We start from the raw sequence: 21,185 nt of genomic DNA on the forward strand, positions 1-21,185 counted from the left end.
CCCATAATCCTAACTGGCAAGGGTTAACATTAGTCAACCCACCCATTTTGCCATTTCTGAGTCAAGTAATTCAGTTTGCTTTGTATTGCATGGTTATATCCACTAAAACCAAGACCCAAGACAGAGCCATTCCAATTGGAAAGCACACACAACTACAAAATGCACAAACAAAGTAACTTTTGAACAAAGGGGTGTCGTTGACAGCAGTTGTCACTTTAGCATCTTTGTGCAAACTTGTTTTGCATATAAGATAGTCTGTTATCTCAGATTGCAGTAGCTTCTGTTTTCTTCCCATTTCTGCCCTTCATTTCCTTTATCATGCTTAAAAAAAAATCTGCTTGGAGCGGGCCGCAATTTCACATCCTGCCAGATTGGAAGGCATATGGATGTATGCAGTTTCATGCTATAGCACTATACATTGCACCTAAGAGAATGTTACCCTCGCCAAGAACTAGATGGAGACCCAAAATGCTCCATGGAAGCCTTATTTGTCCTTTGAAAGAAAATTAAAACATGAAGCTGGCACATACTGGCTTGAATCCCAACTAGATCCAAGTTGGAGGGAACCCAGCTGCCTGTTGGCCAATCGTGACTGCAGAATTCTGACCTTGCCTTGGACCTCAAATTCAGTTCCTTGGCAAATCTAAATAAACAAGAGGTTTTATGGCATTGGGCCCTGCTGAAGTCCATCTCCTCCCCAAACCCTACACTGAGCCATAATTCTTTCCCCAGATCAACAGCTATGTGGGTAACATCAGTTATGGGTCATTTATCTGAGTCTGACATTGTTGCTAAGAACATGACTCAGTTTCTTGAATGTGCTGACTGAGATGTGCAGTTTCCCCATCAGGATGAAACTGCAATCATCCCAACCTCCCCATGACCTGACTTGTCCAATCGTGTCAGAACTGGGAAGCTAAGCCAAGTCATCCCAGCTTTATACTTGGATGGGAAACCACCAAGGTAGTCCAGAGTAGCTATGCAGAAGAAGGCGATGGCTGACCACCTTTCGTCTCTTAACCTTGAGAACCCTACAGCAGGGATGGCCAAACTATGGCTCTCCAGATGTCCATGGGCTACAATTCCCATGCACATACTGGCAGAGGCTCATGGGAATTGTAGTCCATGGACATCTGGAGAGTCACAGACTGGCCACCCCTGATAGGGTCATTATAAGTTGGCTGTGATTTCATGGCCCTTTCTGCCACCCCTCATCGCACCAATGAAAGTTGATAGTTTCATTAAAACTATTTGCATCAGTTGTGTATAAATCACGCACAGCATGATGCTAAGATGCCACTGAAGAATATAACATTTATTTATTTACTTTATTTACACCCCACCTTTCCTCCCGTTGAGGACCCAAAGAGGCTTACACTGTTCTCCTCTTTTCCGTTTTATCCTCTCAACAATCTCATGAGTTCTGTTCGGCTGAAAGGATCACCCAGCAGGCTTCCCCAGCATGGGTGGGGATTCAAACCTGGGTCTCTCAGAGCCCTGCCCAACCCTCCAACCACTATGCCATGCTTGGCCTCCAACTAGAAACACTGCCAGTGAACGCAAGTGATACTCAACGGTTCATAGCCACTACTTAGAAAAAGACATGGGAAATGCACACATCTTTGCATTTTGAATGGGTAGAAGGGCAGAGAATGGTTCATGTTGGCAGCAGAAGCTAGGACTTGCAGTAATGGGTTTAACTATGTGTAGAAAGCTAGATATCAGGAAGGAAAAATTCATAGAGAACTTCAGCAAAGGAATCGGCTGCCTAGGGAGGTTATGAGCTCCCCCTCACTGGCAGTCTTCAGGCAGCAGCTGGACAGAGACTTATCCTGGATATTTTAGGTCAGGGATGGCCAAACTGTGGCTCTCCAGATGTCCATGGAGTGTAAGACCCATGAGCCCCTGCAAGCCTGGTTATTGTAGTCCATGGTAATTGTAGTCCATGGACATCTGAAGAGTCACAGTTTGGCCACTCCTCTTTTAGGCTGATCCTTCACATACCACGGGGTAAGACGCACAGTAATGGGTTTAAACTGCATGTAGAACGAGATTGGCTAGATATCGTGTGTGTGTGTAGGGGGGATTCACAGTAAGAGTAGTTCTGCTGTGGGATCAGCTGTCTAAGGAGGTGTTGAGCTCCCCCTCACTGACAGTATTTAAGTAGCAGCTGGACAGATCCTTATCCTGGAAGTTTTAGGCTGATCCTGCATTGTGTAGAGAGTTAGACTAGATGGCCTGTATGGCCCCTTCCAACTCTATGATTCTGTGACTCTAAGAGTCCAGTAGCACTTCAAAGACTAGCAACATTTTTGGCAGGGGGTGAGCTTTCATGCTACACTGCTCCCTTCTTCAAGTACCTGAAAAAGTGAGCAGTGACTCTCAAAAGCTCGTCCTCTACCATGCATTTTGTCAGTCTTTAAGGTGCTCCTGGACTCTTATTTATTTATTTATTTATTTATTTATTTATTTATTTATTTATTTATTTATTTATTTATTTATTTATTTACCGCCCTCCCCGGTGGTTTACATTAAACATATAAATAATACATGGAACAGTCTTCATTAATACTCATACATAATAATAATAATAACAGTGGTTGTAACAGAAAACAGTATAGTGAACAGTATAACAATAATATAACAGTATAACAATGCAACTGTGCAAATGGCACAACAGGTCCAGAGCGCTCTGGTGGAGTTCTGGGAGGAAGGGGGTTTGAGAGCGGGGGCCCTTCGTTCGTTGTTGGTTGTGCCTGGTCTCAACCAAATGCCTGGCGGAGGAGCTCCTTTTTGCAGGCCCTGCGGAACTGTTTAAGCTTGCTCTTTTCTACTGGTACAAGGGTGCCTGGCATGGGTGTATTCCAAGTCAAAATGCCTCTTGCATTGTCCCCAAAGCCTTTTCAAGAATCAGCTTTTCTGAACAACTGTAAAGCTGGTGAACTGCCTTGTGGTTCCCCCATTGTCGGGACCAGTCTTGAAAGCCTTCTTGGAACTAATCGAATTAGAGTTTGATGATTCCTTCCTGTTTGATCGAAATGAAACTGCCTCAATCAAATGGAGCAGGGGCAGTAATGTAATGGGCTGTCTGCAGCCACACGTGGCCTGGCTCGATAGTCTTTCATCTCCCTGCACTTAACTTTTTCACGCAGTGAACAAAGGTTACTCAGTCCCCACAGCATCCAATTGACAGAACAATAAGGAGGCAGCGAGGTTCAGCTGAAATTCTTCTTTATATCTTTGTGGGTTTTTTTAAGTCTCCAATTTTGGGTTTTTTTTTTAAAGCTGAGTCACTGTGAAAGGCTTCACTTCTGAACTCCAGTCAGTTTTTTATTTATTTATTTATTTATTTTAGGTATCCAGTAGGCAAAACTTGCAGGGGAAATAGCATTATGTGCTCCTATAAGGTTCAGGAGAACAGCAACAACTCATAGAGAGCCAGTTTTGTGTCTTCTTCTTCTTCTTCTTCTTCTTCTTCTTCTTCTTCTTCTTCTTCTTCTTCTTCTTCTTCTTCTTCTTCTTCTTCTTCTTCTTCTTCATAGTGAAGTTGTTCCAGGCCATGGTGCAGTCTTGGGCTGTATTAACAGAGGCATCATGTTAATATAGTGAGATGGCATGGTTCCGCTGCATGCCACATTGGTCAGAGTGCTCCTATGTGCAGTTCTGGAGGCCTCACTTCAAAAAGGACATAGACAAAATTAAGAGGGTGCAGCGGAGAGCAACAAGAATGGGGACCAAGCCCTGTGAAGAAAGGCTGAGTGAATTGGGAATGTTCAGCCTGGAGAGGAGGAAGTGGAGACGGGACATGATTGCTGTCTTCAAGTATTGGAATGGGTGAGGGCAAGGAACAGTTTCTGTTAGCAGTAGAGGATAGGACCTGTTGTAATGGCTTTCAACTATGTGTTAGTTCAGCTGTGGAATCCGCTGTCTAAGGAGATGATGAGCCCTCCCTCACTGGCAGTGTTTAACCAGTGGTTGGACAGACACTTATCATGGATGCTTTAGGTTGGTCCTGCATTGAGCTGAGGGTTGCACTAGATGGTCCCATCCATGAATCTATGATTCAACGTCAAATTTCCCCTTACTCTAGAACAGAGATTTCCAACCAAGGTGTTGGGGAACATTGAGGTTGCACAAGAGCTCCACAGGGGCTATGCAACCTTTCCCAGAGGTTTGGGTGGCTGCTGACACCACTAGATTTCATTGGAGCCCCCTTCCCCTGTTGCTCTACAGGCCTCGTCTTCTTCTCCACAATGGAATTGGTAAAAATGATCAGTCAACTGATTGGTTGGCTCCTACATCTTACTTCTGCACCCGCTTCTCTGAAAGGACATCTCCCCACTTCCAAGGTTCCTCAAAAATATTTCAGGGGTTCCTCCATGGTTGAAACAGGCTGGTCTAGATGTAAATTTCCCACTTCCAAGGTTCCTCAAAAATATGTCAGGGGTTCCTCCATGGTTGAAACAGGCTGGTCTAGATGTAAATTTCCCACTTCCAAGGTTCCTCAAAAATATTTCAGGGGTTCCTCCATGGTTGAAACAGGCTGGTCTAGATGTAAATTTCCCACTTCCAAGATTCCTCAAAAATATTTCAGGGGTTCCTCCATGGTTGAAACAGGCTGGTCTAGATGTAAATTTCCCACTTCCAAGATTCCTCAAAAATATTTCAGGGGTTCCTCCATGGTTGAAACAGGCTGGTCTAGATGTAAATTTGCCAATAACCATTTTGGCAGACCCATTTCAATAGCTTCACTCAGATTGCCACCATGTCCTTAGACAAGCCACACCTTTGGCCTAACAGGGTCAGTAGCATCTACTAGGGCTGAAGGCAGCTCTTCAGGGCTTCAGGTTGAGGTCTTTCACACAACCTGAAAATGTTCAATGGAGTTGCCAAGGACTGAACCTGGGACCTTCCAAACGCCGAGTGCACACATTAACGTTCAACCTCAGATCCCCCAAGTCCTCCTCTTTGTCCCAAACATACAAGGAGCCAACAAGCTATAAGCAGCTTGACGGAGCCACACGGCCAGACAAAATGACGGGGGGCGGCAAGAGTGATTACCATGGCATTCTTCACCAAATGAGTTCAAATGGAAAATGACAGGTCGATTGGAAAAGACTTGAAAATGGGGGCTGACAATCTTCCTCGATAATAACATGCTCTGAAGAGCCTCTTCTTTAGAAATGTTGACAGAGGTTGGGCGAACGGCGACAGCCATCAGCTTCCACCGGAGCACTTATTATATTTATTCCGGTGGGTCCAGAGGGCGGCTCTCCATTAGACAGAAGCCAGCACGCGGCGCTTTAGGAACGGCACTCTTCCCCATCATCCTTTTAACCAAGGAAGACAGTCCTAGGGATGGCGAGGTTATCCGGCCATGCATCTCACGTGTAACTAAGCTCCTGGGCTGGTAATCATTCTTGTAGGTTTCTAAGATACCTTTGCGGGCTCATTACAGACATTGCTTGACATTTTCGACGGGAGTCTTAAGCACTCACTTGCCTTCGGAACAGAGCGGCGTTTCTCGGCATCGGTACTCTTGATATCGAGCGTACTAAGACACAACTATCAATGAAGGGCATCCTCGGACAACAAGAAAGGGCTTTTGAGGCTTCGGAATTCTTGAAGGTATAGAACTGGCAGTCTTTGAAGGGATTAAGGGGAAGGGATCCGTGCCCTCTTCTGGAATGCTTTCTTTGGCCATCTAGCAAACGCTGAGAAATGGGCGCTGGCGGGGAACAACGATATTGTCGTTCAGCCTGGAGGAGCATTGTCCATGGGGTTGCAATGGGTCGGACACGACTTCACAATTAACAATTAACAACAACACCACAGGATTTTTATTGTGTTTTTTTAATTATTGTCTGTAAACCACTGTGAGCTCAATTGGGAACAGCAGTATATAAATCCAAATGTGAGTGAGTGAGTGAATTAATGTTGCCAGTGTGGAAATAATTTGAATTTCACCACATTCTAGACCACATTGGGTTGCAGTTGATTGCTTTCTTCTTTAGCTCCTTGATCCTCCCCAAATCCCCATCCCCCCTCACTAAACAAACAGACAAAAATAGGATCCCCCACTCCTATCGGCTCATTTTTTGACTTTTTGTCTCCAACTCCCCCCCCCCCAATACGTTTGACTCAAAAGTAGTGAGAATACAGGTTGTACAAAGGAATCCAATATTTAGGGGATCCTTTAGTCACCAGGTTACGAACAAGCAGGTGCAACCTAGTTGGTTGCTGTGGCCACAACCTCGATGATCCCCGGTCTTGTTCACGAGGCTAGATTGTCGACGCTTAAAGTAAGCGTCGAGGATGGCTTGGGCGTGCAACGGCACTGTGAGATTTTTCTGCTCTTCGAGAAAGCAGGCGCATTTCCTCCTCTTCTCCATACCGATAGCATCAGATAGGAGAAAGATTTTTCACTTGGGCATCCGAGTGCACAGACACCATGACACGCTCGGCATCCGAAGGGGAGAGAGGCTGGATGCATTAAGTCTATGGAGGGCTGACATCTGCATGTGGAGATAGTGTCTGATATCTGATGAAGTCTGCCTGAAGTAAGAAACATGAACACACCATTTTCAAGGCCAAACAAAGAATTTGCCAGCTCAGTAAATGCCTGAACTGGCCTCAATTACTGCTATCTCCACGATGTCATTTGCTGTTCAGGAAAACGTTAGAGATGCGCCAGGTTATTGTTGGATGACTCTGCCCCGGACCGCGGGAGCTTTATCATAATTCACAGGTTTGTATTTTTACAGCCTTAGCCTAAGCATTATTAACAGCAGGGGTAGTCAAACTGTGGCCCTCCAGATGTCCATGAACTACATTTCCCAGGAGCCCCTGCCAGCGAATTAATTTTGCCAGTGTGGAAATAATTTGAATTTCACCACATTCTAGACCACATTGGGTTGCAGTTGATTGCTTTCTTCTTTAGCTCCTTGATCCTCCCCAAATCCCCATCCCCCCTCACTAAACAAACAGACAAAAATAGGATCCCCCACTCCTATTGGCTCATTTTTTGAATTTTTGTGGCAGGGGCTTCTGGGAATTGTAGTCCATGGACATCTGGAGGACCGCAGTTTGACTACCCCTGATTAAGAGTATCGAACTAGAATCATATTCCTTTGATTGCTTAGACTTGTTCAGATACTTCCCCCAAACATTGACATGAGAGCGGCGAGGATGATCTGGGGCCTGGGGAACAAGTCCTCTGAAGAAAGGCTGAGGGACTTGGGAATGTTCAGCTTGGAGAGGAGGAGGTGGAGAGGGGACAGGATGGCTCTCTTGAAGTATTTGAAAGGTCGTCACTTGGAGGAGGGCAGCAGAGGAGATCCACCATCTGCTCAGAGCCTCTCAAGATCTGGAACTGGTCCTGAACCAGAGGACCGTTTTTGGGATTGTGACACGAGGCCCTTGGGAATGAGAGCTTGATCCAGTGGCTCCTGCAACCTGGCTGGTGGAAGGAAAGGGCAAGAGATCAATTTAACATCATTCTTTTATTTGTTTATTGCATTTAGTTGACTACTGCTCTCTGCAAACAGACTCAGGGAGGTTAGCACCATATTAAAATTCTGGTTAAAATGCAATCAATATCCCATAATGCTCTGATTGTCCAGATTCTCAGCCATTCGTTCAGTGGTGGGATAATCGGAGGAGGGAAATTCCTCAGCATGGACAACACTACAGATGTTTAGGGTTGCCAGCTAATATCATGATTGTTATAAGGAGATTATGCTCTTGCTCAGGATCTCTTAGAGTAGGGGTAGTCAACCTGTGGTCCTCCAGATGTTCATCAACTACAATTTCCATAAGCCCCTGCCAGCGTTTGCTGGCAGGGGCTCATGGGAATTGTAGTTCATGAACATCTGGAGGACCACAGGTTGACTACCCCTGTCTTAGAGGACAGGGGTTGACAGGTGAGGAACAATATCTATCGAGACTGTTGGACTAAATTTGGAGCCAAGGTTGACTTGCTGTAGGGATGGACACAAGTCAACTATAGAGATGGGAACATGGATAAATGATCATGTCAATTATTGGCCGGTTAGTGGTTTGTGAAATGTTGTTTGCAAACTAAAGAGGAGCCATGACCATCTGTCAATTTGAAGGCTGCTGCAACAGTTCATGAAAGGCAGAAAACTGGAGTTTAAATGTCTCAGTGGGAAGCAGAAACCATGAGTCATGAACTAATATGAACCTGTTCGGTGGGGGGAAGAAAGCAGAAGTCGCAAACGGATACGAACTGGTTCGGTTCAAGAACCAACCTCCGGGTTCATGTAGTTTCATTCTTCAGTTAATGGTTCCCCTTCACTACTGAGAGCCAGTTTGGTGTAGTGGTTAGGAGTGCGGACTTCTAATCTGGCATGCCAGGTTCGATTCCGCTCTCCCCCACATGCAGCCAGCTGGGTGACCTTGGGCTCGCCACGGCACTGATAAAACTGTCCTGACCGAGCAGGAATATCAGGGCTCTCTCAGCCTCACCCACCCCACAGGGTGTCTGTTGTGGGGAGAGGAAAGGGAAGGCGAATGGAAGCCGCTTTGAGCCTCCTTCGGGTAGGGAAAAGCGGCATATAAGAACCAACTCTTCTTCTTCTACTACTACTCAACTAGAAACCTTTTAGAGAAAGCCATATTAAAGGATAGAAAATGTTTAATAGTCACACAGCTGTTAATGTAGAGAACCTTTAAGTCAACTTTTGAGTCTTGCTTCTTCATTTCTGGAGGTGAGGATCAATGCACTATTAACGTATTAATCACATATATCTTAAAATATTCTGATAAAATAAGTTGACTTGGATTCCAAGTGAATATGCACCTTTAATTATATATATGTAGAAAGGTGTACCATGCCGTTCTCCCCATTGGGGTCTCAAAGCAGCTCACAGAATTATTCTTCCCCTCCACCAGCCTCCAGGGGGGGGGAGAGAGAGAGAGAGAGAGCGTGCAACTTGCTCAAGATCATTGAGAAATTTACGTGGCATATTGGGGATTCGATCCTGGGTCTTCCCAGAGCCGAATTTGGTGCTCTGAACTTTAATAGCTTGTTTGTTGCAGTAGCTGGCTTACATGCAGTGTCCTTCATTCCCCCAAACTTACTTTCCACCCTAGTAGTAGAAGAACCATGAAATTCTAATTCAAGACATGGTGTCCTGTGATGGTTCAACAAGCTGATATTGTCCCTCTCATGTGTGAGAGGAGAAACTGTGTGGAATTCTCTTATCATTGTTGTTTTACGCTACAGCAGTGGTCCCCGACTCCCGGTCCGGAGACCGGTACCGGATCGTAGATCAGTCGCGGCTCCTCCTCGTCCTCCTCCCCGGCTGCTGCCTCAGGAGCTGCCCTGCCACTCTGCTGCCGGCTTACCTTTGGTGCTCTCCAGAGGTCGCCATGGCTGGGGGTCCCCCTCAGTGTGGCACTGCGCAGCTGCTGCGGGTGGCGGGAAGTCAGGGGCGCCGGCGGGAAAGCAAGTGGAGCAGGGGCTCAGGCGGCGGCCATGTCCTTGGAAAAAGACTACCCCCCCCCCAGGCCTCAGTAAAATTGTCAAGCGTTGACCAGTCCCCGATGATAAAAAAAGGTTAGGGACCACTGCACTGCAGGACAGGAATGTTATCTAATTGGGACAGCTCTCGAGAGTTGAGTTTTTGTTGTTGTCCTTGTTGTTATTGTTCTTTCTACACGAAGCAGGACACCCGCTCTTAAGAGTCAATTTTGCTAAGTAGGCCACTTTAATATGCTTGAGAGTGAACTTCGCTTTGAAATGCTGGTGGAGGGGGGGGGAGGCATTTCAAAGGATGGGAACATAACCTTCTGTTAGCTAAAAATGCAGACACTGGAGTGAAGGCTGGGGAAGAAGAAAAAGGTTCAGCCATGCCAATTTCTAGCTTTGAGAGCCTGGATATTTTTAGCCTTTTACAAGTGGAAGCTGTAGGAAATTACCCTTTCTCTTTTCCATCAGGCTGTTCTATCGGCTTAGAGGGAAAGGAAGGCTGAATTTTTACGTTACATTCCAAAATCTTTAATAAAAGCTATTTATTTATTTATTAAAAAGGGAACTGGCGAGTAGTGTCAACTCTCAATGATCGCCAAGAAGCAAAATCGGAATACATCTGAAGAAGACCACTGCTGCTGGGCTTTCTGATGGGCTTTAAATATTCTGGGTGAATTATTATGGGGGATATTTACGGAACCTCACTGATTCTGTGTGTAGATCCAAGCCACCTTATCATTAACTGTAGGAACATAAGAAGAGTTCTGCTGGATGAGACCACTGGTCCATCTACTCCTGCATATAGTCTCACACGGTGGTCAACCAGTTCCTGTGGACAGCCAAAAACAGAGCACAGAGGCTGGGGCCTTCCCCTGATGTCGCCTCTTGGCCCTGGGATTCTGAAGTTGAGTATCTCTGGATGTGGATGTTCCTTTCATTCACATAGCTACTCGCCATTGCTAACCTCCATGAATCTAATTCCCTTTTAAGGCTGTTTATTGTTGAGGCCTTCACTTCATCCTTTGGTAGCAAATGCCACATTTTAATCCCTCTCTGTATAAAGAAGCATTTGGATTTGTCTGTCCAGAGTCTATTGCCCATCAGCTTCTTTAGATGCCCTCAATTTCTAGTTGATTGGGGAGAGAGAGAGAAAGTTCTCTTGCTCATTGCTCTCTACCCCATGTTGTGCCCTGACTTGTTGTTTACTAAGGGCCTTTTCGCACAGGGATCTTTGTTGCAAATTGTTTGCGGAATGAAAAATCGCCATTTAAAATAGTGGAATTCGTCGTTTTGCACACCTGGCTTTGTAGTGGAATCACTTGCGTTTTTTAGCGTTTCCCACAGGCTTCCGGTCTCGGCAGAAATCGCTAGAAAGGAAGCGCTATTGCCAAGCTCGTCCCGCCCCTGGCCATCAAGCAGCCAATGGGCAGCCGTTAGCATGCTCCCAAACAGCCCCTTTCCCTTTAAGAAAGGTTTTTTTTTTAAAAAAAAACAGACCCATAGCAACGAATCTACGTAGATTCCTTGCACTGGAGAGACCCATCCAGCTGCCTAATGTGAGCTGTCGTTTGATTGTATGATCGTTGGCACGCTGCCTCGAGTGATAAAAAAAAAATCCCCCCCCCCTCTCACGGCCCCGATTTTGGGCTGAATTAATGTGTAAAAAATAAAGGGACTTTATTTCAGCAAACGGGCTTTTATGTGGTTTGTGCATAGTGACTAAAGGTGAAGGAATGAAGCCAGGGAAGCCTCTAAACAGAAAGAGGCTCGCCGGTGCGTTTATCCCCGCTCGCTCCGAGAAAAAAAAATGGCGATCGCTTCGCCGGAAGTTTGGATGACAGGCTCAGGAGGAGGGACTTTGAAGAACCCGCAACAATGGTAACGCACAGGTCTTTAGCGCTAGTGTTGCAGATTGGTTGCAGGAGTGTATCGCTATCCGGAGGGTGAATCCACTTTTCTGGATTCCCCTGAAAGTGCTAAAACGAAGCGCTTATTGCTGATCGGTTTCAGGAGTGTTGCAGATTGTCTACGACGTCGTGGGTAATGCCAAATTAGTAGCGTTTTCAATTAGCAACCATTGTGCTATTTTTAAGCCGTGGGAAATGGCCCTAAGAGTCCCAGTCTATTTGGCCTTTGTTCATAGGGAAGGTTCTCCAGTTGTGAGGAATTCACATGCAGAACTTTGCTCTTGAACCATTTATGACTCTGCTTATACAAGATGTTGAGGCCAGGAGCTGGAAACTTAGAAATTCCAACTGAAGAGTTGGAGAACCTACAGCAGAATGTAATGCTTCTTTGACCAGGCAAGGGCCCAATTCAAGACTCAGAGTAAATGTGTGCCAAGGCTGACTTATCTAGAGTGACCTTATGGCTTATCTGTTACTTCACACTCTAGATCTCCAGTGGAAGTCTGTACTTGTCCACATAGCTTGATGCAAATCATTCCAAGTTCATGGGCTGGTAATGCAGCCCATTTAGGTCTGCAGGTTTATTTACATGGGTGATTCTTTTTTAGTCATGGGCAGAGTCAAATTGCAGCTCATTCTCCTACTTGTGTAGACTAGGGTTGTGTGATTCGGCCAGCAAAGTGGCCGATCCCCCCCAACACAGCCAGCGCCGCTGGGGCGGGGGGAGGCGTGGGTGTTGGCACACCGGCTGGTGCCAGCGCCCCCACCTCCCTCCACCCCCCGCGGAACAGAGCTGGCTACACCGGGAGCAATCAGCCACTTTGGGGGACGAATCGCACAACCCTAGTGTAGACTGGACATTATTTATTTAACAACTACTCTTGGGTTGGCTTATATGCTGCTTTTCTCTACCCAAAGGAATCTCAAAGCAGCATACAATCGCCTTCCCTTTCCTCTCCCCACATAAGACACCCTGTGAAGTGGGTGAGGCTGAGAGAGCCCTGATATTTCTGCTTGGTCAGAACAGTTTTATCAGTGCTGTGACTAGCCCAAGGTCACCCAGCTGGCTGCATGTGGGGGAGTGCAGATTCAAACCCGGCATGCCAGATTAGAAGTCCGCATTCCTAACCACTACACCAGGCTGGCTCTCATCAATCTATTCAAATTCACAAAGTGAAGAGACCTGCAAGTGGCATAGGAAGTTAAACAGTCCGTCAGGTATGCTGGACCCAGACCACAAGTGGCCGTACAGATGAAAACCAAAACCTTTTACTTGATCCAGATTACAACCGAGGATATCTTTCGAGTGCCAGAGAGGAGGGCGGAGGGTGCCACTTCTGCGGTGGTGTCTTCAGGTCACTATTTTTGTAAAGCCTTTTTTTTTTTAAGGAACAAGCCATTTTTAATTACTACTTAATCAATCAGCGGCATTGCTTTAATCAATTAAAAGGTTTTTAATTTATTCATCTAACAGATTGAGCAACAGAACGTCCTTAGAGTATTTCCTTTCTTTATTCTTTTTTTTTTTTTTTTTTTGGAGATCTTCTTTTGTAGAGCTTGGCATGTTTTAGGGCTTGATCTGGCTGCTTTTTTGGGGGGTGGGGGGAGGAAACACACTCTGGTAATGGTATTGCTGAGTTTCACTTTTCCCGGCTCAGACGGTAAATAGTAATCCTGTGGATTGATCGTTCACTTTTGATTAGCAAAATATAAAAAGATTAGGGTCTGAGTTAATCTCTTTTTAGCGGTAGGTGAATGTTGTCTGTGTTAATTTAAAGTTTCGCTTCTGTGCTTTTCACTATCGATTTTGTGAATTTGCCTGTGTTATGGATGTGTACTGTGGATTTTATACACAATTTCTGCAGTATTGATATGTGCAGTGTAAGTCACTATTATGTGCAGGACTACGTAATCTAATTACCGAGGTGCATATAATAAAAAAAACATTTCACAGTCAGAGTAGTTCAGCAGTGGAAAAGGCTGCCTAAGGAGGTGGTGAGCTCCCCCTCACTGGCTGTCTTCAAACAATAGTTGGATACACACTTTTCTTGGATGCCTTAGGATGCTTTGGGCTGATCCTGCGTTGGACTAGATGGCCTCTATGGCTCCTTCCGACTCTATGATTCTATGATTCTATAAAAAGAACATCTACTTAATTTTATGGAGACAATTCAGTGTATAGAAACAGAAAATGTTGCAGAAGTGAAGAACTATTTTTATTTGCACAACAGAGAATTGAAATCAAAATGGGGATTCTTTCTGGCTGAAATGGGAGGGGTTAGAAATTTCAAAATCAGTCCCAGCCTCTAGTTTAACTCTAGAATGAAAGTGCAATGCAGTAATTTCGATGTGCCTCCCATATAGCACCAATTTTATGACACAGTGCTGAGAACAATATAACCCAAATATTATGCATGGCTGCTTAAGAAATACAATTGCATTTTCTGAGTCAAAGAGTAAGCCACGGTTGGTACCCAGGAAATTAAAATCTAATCTGGTTTTCTAGCTGCTATGAATATTCAAAATAATGAAAACCATTCCCTTGTTGAAAGCTGACAAACGTGGATGATAATTTTGTCTCTTTCCCTCTCTTTCCTTCTTTTTTGCTGATGGGGGGAAAACTCATTAGAAATGTGATGTTATTAGCAGTTTTCCTTGAATTGCAAATTTCTATCACACTACAACTAGTATTGTGGTAATGATGAAATTAAATTAAATTAGCATATCATATACCATACAGCAAGAGTGTTAATGCATTATAGTAATACAAGGCAACAGATAATTGCCAGCTTAATAAGGATTTGTCCTCCGAAAAGATCATCTGGCTTGTGTCTTTTCCCTGTGAGCTTTGGGGGAGTGGGACCGGGAGGGGGAGGGGGAGAGGGGATGTTATTCATATTGATTAGTTTTGCAAAGCAATCACAGGTGATGCTAAAGTAAATGAAAACGTTGCCTTGATTCTAGGCAAATCAATATGGCTCTCGTGGCTTTGGCTGTTGACAGTTCAGTGGCTGGTCAATTGCAAAGCATAGAGAGGGATAGAAGTGATAGAAAGGAGGGACTGTGGCTCAGTGGTAGAGCCACTGTCTAATATGCAGAAAGTCCCCGGTTCAATCCCCAGCATCTCCACTTAAAAGGGCAGAGTCTGCACTTACTTTGTTTATTCCATTGTTAATCCTGTTGAATTAAGATCGATTTGAACTCGAGTCTTCTTCTCTCCCCCCCCCCCATTGAAATAGGAAAGTGTTCTGCATGTGGTTAGGGAGGCTCAGAAGAGGGGGGAGGAGGCAAATGGAGACTCTTCCTTTATTTTCTTGAAGGGGGGAAGAGGATCCAAGAAGTCAGAGGGAGGAAAAAATCCTTTATTTTCTTGAAGTGTGTGTGTGTGTGGGGGGGAGGATCGAAGAAGGCAGAAAAAAAAAACCAAGACCAACAGAAGTTGAGAGAATTTAGGGACTTCTCCTTTAAGGCAAGTTTGTCACATGACCACCTGTAGCCAATCACGGGTTTATCATGGAGGAGAGCCCAGATTTAAAACAATGCAAAATATATTGAGGATTAAAAGCACTCTAAGATATCGCACAATAAAGGTAGGGTCACTCCGGATCAATCCTTCTTGCTGCAGAAGGAAAATTTAAATTGCCCCCAAATCAAAACAGAAATCACATTCTGTGTAGAGGGCAGGGTCTGAATCGACCTGGGGTTGGAATAAAAGCTCCGTGCAGTTTACACCAAGGACCAGGTAGAAGGGGTTGTGAATGTCTTTACCCTGAGCAATATTAAATTCAGTGGACCAGTGGTCAGACTCAGTATATGTCAGCCCCATGTGTTCATGTGCTCATTTTATTATAGTTGAATCTTGCTCATGTGCTCATTTTTTTTTAGATGAGTTTGGGTGGGTTCTCGTAGTGCCCTTGGCAAGTTCTCTTTGAGGCTAGTAGCCACCTCAGAAATTTAAGGGCCTAATTTGTTTTCTAGACTTAAGTGGGGTTTTTTTGTATTTTAATGACCACTCTGTCTCGTTATTCCTGCCACAAAACTTAATCTTCAGTTCTTCGTATTTTTTCGTATTTTTATAGCTGTGGCAAAATCTTCGTAGGATATAAGTAAATAAAAGGGTCACCCACTCATCATCATTGTAACAAAATAGATAATATGTAATCCAAATCTACCTTCTCCCCAATTTAAAGTAACAGTACTTTAAGAATCTCCGTTTAATTGGATATTGAACATTGTACTTGCAGACTCCTGGCCCATCTTTTCACTCACAAGGTCTTCATGAGGGCTAAGATTAAGATAGCATGGAGAACTCTCTAAAAACCTTTTCTCAACTTTTATACCATTGAGAAACCCCTGAAACATTCTTCAGGCTTTGAGAAACCCCAGAAGTTGCACGATTGTGCAGAATACGGTTGGGAAGCAGAGCTGAGTACACGCCCACTCAGCGTACAGCCCCCTCTCACCCCTCCAGGCCCATCATTGTCCACTGTGGGGGGGGAGGTCAACATGACCATATATGGTCATATCACCTGAGAAATATTTAACAAATTTCAAAAATATATTAAAAATTGATTAACTCCCACCCTTCCACAGCTGTCAAGAAACCTCAGGGTTTGGTGGAACCCTGGCTGAGAAGGCCTGATGTAGGAAATTGTGCATGTGCTGGTAGTTTTGACATTATTGTTTCCTGCTTGCTCTGTATGTACGATGGAAGAGTGAGTATGGCTTTCCAGATCACGGTTGGGGGTAGCCCATGTCCTGGGGCCTCTGACGCCAATCAACTGACTGGTGTTGGGGACTTAGTGGCAACAAGTCCCCTCAAGGCCTTACATGGTCTGGGCCCTGTATATCTGAGGGACAGCCTCTTGGCATACATTCCCTAGAGAGCACTCACTTTGGTAATACCAATCAGCTAAGGATCCCTGGGCCTAACAAAATATGCCTGGCTTCAACTTGAGACAGAGCCTTTACAGCACTGGCTCCTACTGATGGAATAAGCTCCCTGAGGAGATCGGGATACTAACCAAACTCGTCATGTTCCAAAGGACCTGCAAGATGGAGCTCTTCTGCTGGACATATGGTTGAGGCCAGTTGAACAGCTGAACAGTCATCACATATTAATGAACTGAGCCTGCCTTCCTAACCCCTGTCCCTCCCCCTTGACTTCTACCTCCTGGTAAAATCTTGCGAGCAACATTACCATCTTTATAATCACAGTTATTATAGCTGATAGCTGTCTGATTTATGATTTTAATTCTTTTAGATGTTCCTTATTGTTTTATTAATTTTTCTTTAATTGTTATTGTACATTTTAATGTTGTTCACCACCCCAAGATGGCTAGTCCAAGAGGGATGGTATACAAATTGATACAATGAATGAATGAATGAATGAATGAATGAATGAATGAATGAATGAATTAATGAAACAGGCCTAGGTTAGTGTCACCAGCCATGTGGCAACATCACTTCTGGCATGCACTGAAAGGAATATTGTCATGTCACTAGAGACACAGGAATGCTCTAATATTTGGATAAAACTCTATGGTAAAAATGACATATTCTATAGAGTTTTCCCCACAAATATCAGAGCATCCTTTGGTCATAGACAATATGATGGCATCAATTTCATTGTATGCTGGATGTGATGCTACCATATTGCTGCCATAACTGGCCTCCTTTCCCTGCCCCACCCGTCAGTTACCCGGCAACTCTAAGAGTGAAATCACATCTTTCTGCCCCACCCATCACTCATATGTCCCTCCTACAAGATACTCTTGTACCTGCATGGAAGAAGCCCATTGGAATAGATTGTACAGATGTATAATGCATTACAGTGTGCAGATGTACAATGTAGATCCTCGTTGTATGGTTGCTCATTGATTTGTATGTGTGTGTGTGTGTGTGTGTGTGTGTGAGAGAGAGAGAGAGAGAATGAATGAATGAATGAATGAATGAATGAATGAATGAATGAATGAATTACACAGTTTGGATCTCACACCAGGAAGGTTACTGAATGTATTATCTACTTTGGTTATGTTCAGTTCAACAGATTCCATGGATTCTACAGATAGGAGTGCCAGAACCCCTGGTGGGGGTCTCCTACTTTCAGTCCTCACCTCTATGCCTTCAGGCAGCTGGCTGGCAGGGATGAATTACCCCCCCACACACACACACACACACACACACACACAAACACAAAATGGGGAACATCACAAATGAACATGACATGCCTGTTTGACCCAGAAGTGATGTAGGCATGCCAGGGATGTCAGGAGGAAGTACCCTGGTATTGGGGTAAAACTCTATGGTAGAAGCTAATTCTATCATAGAGTTTTGCCTCAAAACCAGAGCATCACCCTCCAGCATGCCAACATCATTTCCAGGTCACATGAGCATGTCATGTTAATTTCTGACATTTCTCTGCGCTCTCGGTAAATGCAAACTCAACCCCCTTCAGCCTGCTCCAAGGACTCTGGCAACCCTATCTGTAAATTTTCAGGACAATAGTATGTACTCTTTCCCGCAACTACAATTTACCGATAAAACGTACATCTGTTTTTTTGTACGAATGGTATAAAAACAATCATTAAAATGGCATATACCGTTTTAGTGAGTGTATTAACTATTTTACTTTGATTCAAAAGTTGGGCTTTCTTTTATAGAATTTCTGGGCAAAATTATGGTAATCTTTTCTTTGACTGAAATAGAAAAGTTTGCTAGGAAAAAAAAATTAAACCTGCTTTTGTGTCTAAACGTTATAAAACTGCTGTTAAAATGGCCTGTGAACAGTGGTGAAAGGGACTCATGCATATTTCTGGAATAAAAGAGTGGAACTAGAAGTGACAAGAAGCAAAATAAATAGGCGGTATGAAAATATGTGGAACTACTAAAAGAAATAGAAAATGGCATCTTTATATGATGGGTAAATAGAAATGGGGAAAATTCTACACATACATCCTTAGACTCAGCATGTTAGCTTTCTGTGTATATGACCTTCTTTGAATCTAAGACCTACCTGTGGATTTGCAGAGTGTTGAAAGCAGGCAACCATACCCCATAGGCAGAGCAGGAAGGTGCAACCTACTTCCCCTACTGTGCAGGTGGACCAGGTTAATGGCAACCTTGTCTGAACTAGAAACGAGGCAGAATTTCTCTTCCCTACTATTTCAACCTATAAATCCTTGTTTTGCATTAGATTCCTTCTTGTTCAAAGACTTCTCTTTCTTTTGCAACATTTTCTGCTTTTATCGTTTTTTCCCCATTTGATTTGCAATATATTGGTCATTTAAGAACATATGACAATAATATTGTATCAGGACAATGACCCCTGCGGTCCAATGCTCTGTGACGTAAAGTGGCCAAACCCAGGTGCCCTCAGGAAGTTCACCAGTGGGGATAGAACTCCAGAAGTTCTCTCACTGTTGCTCCCCAAGCACTGAGGATACAGAGCATCCCTGCCCCAGACAGAGTGTCCCAGCTATAAGTAAAGGTAAAGGTATCCCCTGTGCAAGCACCAATTCATGTCTGACCCTTGGGGTGACGCCCTCCAGTGTTTTCATGGCAGACTCAATACGGGGTGGTTTGCCAGTGCCTTCCCCAGTCATTACCGTTTACCCCCCAGCAAGCTGGGTACTCATTTTTCTGACCTCGGAAGGATGGAAGGCTCAGTCAAACTTGAGATCAAACTCCCAGCCTCATGGCCAGAGCTTCAGACAGCATGTCGGTTGCCTTACCACCCTGCGCCACAAGGGGTTCCATCTATACCTAGTGGCTAGTAGCCACTCATGGACCTCTGCTCTGAAGGACATAAGAGAAGCTATGTTGAAAGAGGCCAATGGTGTATTCAGTCCAACACCCTGTGGCACACAGTGGCCAAAACCCAGGTGCCATCAGGAAGTTCACCAGAGAGATAGAACTCCAGAAATCCTCCCACAGTTGCTCACCAAGCACCATAGCATATAAAATGAAGAGTAGAGTTCCCAAGAGCCTCTTGTGGTGCAGAGTGGTAAAGCAGCAGACATGCTGGCTGAAGCTCTGACCATGAGGCTGGGAGTTCAATCCCAGCAGCCGGCTCAAGGTTGACCCAGCCTTCCATCCTTCCGAGGTTGGTAAAATGAGTACCCAGCTTGCTGGGGGGTAAACGGTAATGACTGGGGAAGGCACTGGCAAACCACCCCGTATTGAGTCTGCCATGAGAATGCTAGAGGGCGTCACCCCAAGGGTCAGACATGACTCGGTGCTTGCACAGGGGATATCTTTACCTTTACCTAGAGTTCCCAATCTTCAGGTGGTACCAGGCCATCTCCAGTAATTACAACCGATCTCCAGATGTGAGAGGTCTGTTTCCCTTGGAAAAATGGCTGCTTTGAAGGGTGAGATCCCTGACATTATATCCCACTGAGCCCCCTCCTTCCCAATCCCCATCTTCTCAAAGCCCGACCCCCAAAATAACCAGGAATTCCCAGAATTAGGTTGGAAGCCTACATGTAAATGGTGTGAAAACGTATCAATAATATCTACCTATCTAAAATAGTATCAAATGAAACAAAAGAGTATCAAAAGAAAGGTAAAATAGCATCGGAATAAACAAAATGATTCCGAATAGCAGCATCTAAACTGAACAGAATGAAAATGCGTGAAACATCAACATACTGAGCAAGAAAGGAATGAAGTCTAAATTCCTGCCGCACCACATTGGAATATAAATCTCTTCAACCCTTAATGCACTTGCCTCTGTACATTGAGAGTTTTAGTTTCGTTCCTGTGTGCAGAAAGGCCATCATTTATCAGTCACAGGCATGGTTTGGGTCCTGGGCGATTAAAGCTACGAATCAATGATTATATGTCTCTCACCCAAATGTATGCATTATATTGGCCCAGAATCTGCTTGGCTTGCCAGGTCAGTATCTGCAATTGCAATATCATGCACATCAGGTCAGATTCCAATAGGGTTGAGAGTGGGAAGCATGGGAGAGGGGGTTGATATCACCAGCATCACTACATACACATACAACTCAGAAGTGATAATGGGTAGGTCTAGGAATCTCTGGGAATTCAGTGGTAATGACTCCTGATACATAAGGCCTCTGCATGGAAGTGACATACTGGCACAGGGGCTGATGGTGTTTTTGTGCATGTGTTTTTTCTCCTGTCACTGCTCTACACAATGACCGTTTACACACTGGAGGTTTCATGCTAGGCTCCAAGCAGGAGTTTTAGTTGTGGCAGGTTGCCCCACCTCTTCCTGCACCCCTGGGGGAGCATTTGGCCCGGTGTGCCTCATCTGCCCCCAATTTGTGCTCCTGCACGGGAAGGGGGCAGTGAAGTTCCCAGTACATAAACAGTCTATGGCAGGCAATAGCAGTCATCAGTGACAATCAGCTTTGGTGGGAGACATGGCAATTGTTGGCTGGTTTTCGCTGAACTAAAATAAAGTTCTGGGTAGATTGTGCATGGTGTTTTCACTAGCCCTTTAAAATATACTTGCCCTTGAGACGGAACCACAGAACAAATTACATTGTATAAGAAACACAGGGCTGCTGTGTAATCCAAAAGCAATCAACAGAATACAGTACCATTGTGGCAATGCCAGACCAATAGGATTGATGTCTAGCACAGAAACACAGTCCAATGAAGGGGGAATTGCAAGCCCAGGAGAACCAGTGCAGTGTGCTAGTGCCCAGCAGAACCCAGTGCCATTCTGGCAATGGCTGCTCACTGATCCAAAACAAAAATCATGATCCAAGTAAGGGGGGTTGCAAGCCCATCACAACCAGTTCAGTCTA

The 21,185-nt window shown here is 44.7% G+C and overlaps 1 protein-coding gene across 4 annotated transcripts in view; it reads left to right on the plus strand.

The window, feature by feature from the left end:
- Positions 1 to 21,185, plus strand: part of DCC (DCC netrin 1 receptor) — a 939,742-nt gene that overhangs the window by 545,641 nt on the left and 372,916 nt on the right. The gene's annotated exons all lie outside the window — the stretch shown is intronic.

Source organism: Paroedura picta, chromosome 7, assembly GCF_049243985.1.
Source record: "Paroedura picta isolate Pp20150507F chromosome 7, Ppicta_v3.0, whole genome shotgun sequence".
Lineage (NCBI taxonomy): Eukaryota > Metazoa > Chordata > Lepidosauria > Squamata > Gekkonidae > Paroedura > Paroedura picta.